We start from the raw sequence: 5,757 nt of genomic DNA on the forward strand, positions 1-5,757 counted from the left end.
TTCACCCTGGGAACTGGGAGCATGCTGTGGCAATGCTGGAGTGCTTTGGCATCAGCACAGCTTAACTTCTAGTCCTTCCAGAACCTGTGTCCGAGCAACTGGGCTTTGATCCCAACATGCCCTTGTTCCCAAGCTCCACTGCAGAGTTGCCATTTCATTTCCCTATGCCTGAATCCCTTTTCTACAGAGTGAGTGTCCCTCTCCTCAGTTGTACTGAGTCCCTTCATTTGATAGATAATCCCTCACCCTTTCCCCAAAGTTTTGCCCTTGAACTCATAAGGGTGATGAGCAGTGCACGGAGAATGCTATAATCTGCTTCCTAACATAAACTGAGTTCTATTAACATCACCCAATGAATCCGTTCTTTGTTGTTTCTTAAGGTAACCAGTGACTTCCTAATCACCAAATTCAATAGACAATCCTTAGTTGTCATTTTAATCCATCTCTTTTTTAAGTATTTAACACTGTTGATCACTCCTCTGTCATGATTCTCTCCCCTACCAAAGACAATTTAGTGTCTTTTCAGCCTTCAAACATATATTCCACTTTGCACTCATGGTAACATCATCCTTCTAGGCACCCACTAAAACTCTGAGTCTTCCAAGAACTGCTTCCGCCCACTTGGTTTGTGTATCCATCTTTCATAAATCCCGTTGATTCTCCCTCCTAAGAACCTTCCCCTTCTCATGATCATCTCTGCCACTGCTTTAGTTCAGTTCTGATGATCTCTGAGACATTTGTAAGAGCCTCCAACCAGTCTCTTCCCCCTCCACGCCATCCTCCATCCCATTGTCAAGGACAGCTTTCTTAATCAAAGATCATGCCAGGAAAAGATACCAGTTTTGAGAAGGCTGAATATTATCCAATTGGAAGAGCCCTCTGTAAAGTAAATGATTTTTTATATCTTACTTTTTCAAATTTTAGAAAGACATATGACCACAGGGATACATTGCTTGGGATCTTCCCAGGTTCTTGGAAGGGTCCATGCAAGTGACAGGCCCTAAAGCTTTATTGTGATTAGTTTCATGGTAACTGCATGTCTAGCAAATGCCAATCCCATGATGAAAACTTTCAGTGGCTCCCGGCCAGCCGGAGGATGGTATTCAAAGTCTCTTCTGAACATCCATCTGGTTATCATTACAGTCACATATCTTTTCACTTCCACTATACACATTACACTCTAAACTCTTAGAATTAGTTATCATTCTCCAAGATGCTTTTTCATCCCTTCATCCTCTTTTACAAGCTGTTCCTATATCTATAACACTTTTCCTTCTTCTCAACTTGGCCAAATTCTATGAACCTTTCAAGGAACATGCAACTTTTACCTTATTTACCTAATTTGTGAGCACTTCCCAGTATGTTTTAGTGATTTACTTTCCTTGGATTCATAAAATTTTGTGTTTAACTCAATTCTACACAACCCATTGTATTGTAATTGTTCAGATTTTGCTTCCATCACTGGGCTGTAAGGAAGACGCTATGTGTTATTCATCTTGTATTTATACCGCCCAGTATAGTGGCCGTCCCACAAAAGACACTTAATTAATGCTTAATGAATAAGTAAATCAATGATTCTAAGCTTGAGGTCTCTTGCTTCAAAACTTGTGGACATCATGCCCTGTCTAGCTTACTTATGCTCCCTTTATGAACCACTCTGACAGAGCCCAACTTTCAGAAGTGTTATCTACTGCCCCTACCTGCTGCCTGTCATCACACTCCTTGAATAACTTTATCCACCTGGCTGGATTCCTTGTTACCAACTACTGAGTCCACCTTTCTATTCCCCAAGCACATGCTTCATCCCAAAGGAGATATCTTTTTATGTGTGTGTCACAGACATTGTACTGGGCACTAGTTTCTTCTTTATATCCATTCATTATCTTAAGCAAATAATGTTGCAACATAAGAGTGAGGGGGTATAACTTGAACAGTACATTACTATAACTACCACAAGTTATTGCAATGTAACTGTAATTGTAATAGGGACAAGTGTAATAGGAGAAAATAACTACATCCTGCCCGGAACATACATATCTTTCACTTTAGAAAAGTCTTCTAGTAAAAAAAAGATGTAGGAGAATCACCTCTGCTTTTTGTTCATTGGCTTTCCTATAAAGCATGCCATTTTAATGGCCTCTTCTTCCATGTTGGTCAGGGAAATTGAGCTATATTATATATTGGGATTGTGTCTCTCAAAACTTGCTCCTCAGAACCAGCCGTATTTATGTGCAAACATTTCTAAGAAACAATTATCCCTTGAAATTGCATAATGGCAATGAACATAGTAAAGAGTAGAGAACATCCATTCCAGAGCCATCACCCTGACTTGTCTGGGTCTCTCAGAGTGTTTGCTGTCTTCAGGCCTATGGAATCTCAGTACTACCTCTTATGATCTGTGTTAAGACATGTCCAACTTCTTGGACAAGTTATTTAACCTCTCTAAGCCTGTTTGCTCAGCAGAAAAATAAACAAAGTTAAATGAGATTTTGAACATAATGAATTTAATGCGAGAGTTTAATAAATGTTGTTATTACTCTTAACCCATCTGCTCTTGGCTAAACACACACACACACGCGTGCGCACACACACACTATTTTACGGGTAACTTAAATGCCTGCTAAATAAATACTTTTTACTGACTACAGTTGGACAAACTTGCACAACTTAAATGTGGTGCTATGGATTTTAGCTCCAAAATATATCTGAAGTCAACTATACTAATGTAGGAAAGGATCAAAATATGAAATAAATAGAAGTTTGTATTATCAATATAAAACAGCTACTAGTTCCCTGAATCTAATTGTTAAACCACTGTATATATTTATGAACCTCTACTCAAAGTAAATTGACAGCATTGCATTTAGGCTGTACAAGTATAACGTAATCATGTTACATAAATAGCAAGGTCCTGTAATTGACCAAGCGATGTTCAAGATAAGAGTGACATCCCTGATTTTTACTGTCCTATCAAGTTCTTTGTTTATGTCTCTAAATTCAATTAAAGATGCAATTATGGATGTTTCAATATATTTCTTTGCTCTGCCCAGGGTTTTTAAAGCAACTATGATAAATTAGTATATTCCTGTTAATTGACACACACTTTGCATCCAACTGGTAAATTCTGGCTCTTTTGCTTTGAAAATTGAGGCAAAGCAAGCCCATGCAAAACTGATTCTACACAAGTTTCATCACTACTTTTCCAGCCACTCCAACTGTGAGCAGTATTATGTTTCCCACAAGGGCTGCTGCTTAGAGAGGCTTGGATGAAATAGTTTTGCCAGAAGAGTCTCCAGGGTGGGCAAGTCAGCCATGAAAAGAGTTTTGAGATAGGCCTAGAGTTCAAGATGAGAAGAAAATTTCACTGTTCAGAAATAAATGTTCCCAAAGACACGAGTTAAAAACAAAATCCCATCTATGGTAGGCTAAAAAATATTTCAAAGAACATGCCTGAACACTTTGGAGAGAAAAAACAACTAGCACCTTTTAAAAAAACAATGAAACTCAAACAATATAAGACTCATTAGCTTGAAAATGAAAGCTTTTATCAGCAAAAGATATCCCATAGTTTAGATGGTCCTGCCTTTTGCCTAAAATGTATTTCATGATGTTAGCTGCGTTAAAACTTTCATAGAACACAGGAGAGCATGAACACATATAGCTGAGTTCAAATGCCGAATGTTTGGATTTGATCCTTCTGGGGTTTGTTTGTTTGTTTGTTTTGCTTTTAGTCCCTGAGTGATAATATTCAATCAGACTTTAATTGTCAAATATTTATTAAGAGTTGTTTTTTCTATAAACTGATATGGAATGATTTTTCAGGTTACATTTTTAAATTCAAACAGCAAGGTGAAGAAGAGTTATAGTAGGCTACTTTTTATGTAGTGAAAAAGAAAAACATAAGGATATATAAAATTATTGGGTTTTGCCAAAAAGAAAGAATTGTAAACCAGAAACTAATAAATTTGATGACCTGTAATGGGGTGGGGGCAAGAGACATCAGGGAAAATAACCTCAGAAAAAAAAAAGAATCAATTCAAGTAACTTTTGAACATAATATTCTGACCATTGATTTTTGTGAGATATGATCTAAGGATTGTAAAGTAACCATATGCTTTAGTTAGTGGACCTATTGCTAGAGTAATATTGGTATTATAACTTTCAAATTATTGTATGTGTATTGTGGGATTAAACAAATAAGGAAATCCATTAATGATATCAGGAATATAGATTTTCACTGTAATAGAAAAATGATACAAATATAAAGCAGAAGATAGTGAAAGTAAGTTATCTTGAGATGCTAAATTTGAATTGGAATATCAGCACACTTCTTACCTATTTCTGTTGAAATAGCAAAGAATAGTGTTTCACAGAGTATGTTCCATGGTCTTTGCACCAGAATTAATTTCAGTTATTTTAAATTTATTGAGATTTGTTTTATAGCCCATTTTTTTCTCTATCATTCATTCTTTCTTGTTTCTTGAGGGTCCGAGATTTCTTTTCTCATTTCCTTCTACTTAGAGAACTTCCTTTAAGCAATACTTGGAGTAGATCTGTTGGTGACAAATTCTCTTAAGTTCCCTTCATCTCAGAATGTCTTCTTTCTCCTTCATTGTTGAAAGATAGTTTTACTGAATTTAGAATTCGGGGTTAACAGTTCTTTTCTTTCAGCACTTAAAAATGTTGTGCCACATACTTAGCTGGCAGAGGAGATGCCATGATCACGAAGGTGGTTTTTCCAGGGCGAGGCTTATCCATTGAACTCCGGGTGTGCTGACCCCTGCAATTTCCCCAAATGTGGGAAACTCGACTGCATAATTTGTGGTAGTTGGGGACTGCGTTTGCGCTTTCCCCTGAGTTATTGTCGTTTTAAAAGTAGATCTTGTTCGTTGCAGGAGCAAATACTAGGCGTTTAACGTGAGTTGACACACAGTTCTCTTTTTCCCATCTGTAACTTATGCTGAAACTAAAGATTTTATCAGATAGTGGTTCTCACGCTTGTAATCCCAGCAGTCCGCGAGATATGGCGAGCGATATGTTTATGTTAATGTCGTTCGAGCTCAGGAGTCAAATATCATGAACTCGTCTTTACTAATCTCTTAGCTTTTTGTTGTTGTTGTTGTTCTATAAAAATAAAACTAAGTTTTTCAAAAAAAAAAAAAAAAATGTTGCACCACTTCCTCCTGGCCTCCATGGTTTCAGAAAAGAAACCCCGTGTCATTCAAATGGTTTCTCCCCTATAGGTAAGGTATCATTTCTCTCCTGCTGCTATCAAGTATTTTTCATTGTCTTTCGTTTTCAGAGGTGTGACTGTGATATATCTTGCTATGAATTTCCTTGGGTTTATCCTGTCTTGGTTTTACTTGGCTTCTTCCGTATCTTGGTTTATGTCTTTTTCCAAATTTAGGGAAATTTTTAGCCATTATTTCTTTTGAGTACTTTTTCAGTCCCACCCTCTTTCTGAGACTCCTTCAGAGACGCTGGTGCATGAATATTAGATCTTTTATTATACTCCTTCAGGTTCCAGAGGCTTTTTTCCCCCCAGTCTATTGTCCTCTGTTGTTCAAATTGGAAATTTTCTACCATTCTTACTTCCAGTTCACTGATTCTTTTTTCCTTTGTCCCATCCATTCTGATGTTGAGCCCATCCACTGAGTTTTTTATTTCAATTATTCCATTTTTTAGCAAAATTTCCAGTTGGTTCTTATTTATATTTTCTATCTCTTTGCTAAGAGTTTCTATTTCTTTACTGATACT

The 5,757-nt window shown here is 36.9% G+C and overlaps 1 non-coding gene across 1 annotated transcript; it reads left to right on the top strand.

The window, feature by feature from the left end:
- Window positions 1-4,692: 4,692 nt before the first annotated feature.
- On the top strand, window positions 4,693-4,856 carry LOC119618699 (U1 spliceosomal RNA). The gene has a single exon (XR_005235070.2). It is a non-coding gene; the product is annotated as a U1 spliceosomal RNA (small nuclear RNA).
- The last annotated feature ends 901 nt before the right edge of the window (window positions 4,857-5,757 follow it).

The sequence above is a fragment of the Chlorocebus sabaeus genome, chromosome 18 (genome assembly GCF_047675955.1).
Source record: "Chlorocebus sabaeus isolate Y175 chromosome 18, mChlSab1.0.hap1, whole genome shotgun sequence".
Lineage (NCBI taxonomy): Eukaryota > Metazoa > Chordata > Mammalia > Primates > Cercopithecidae > Chlorocebus > Chlorocebus sabaeus.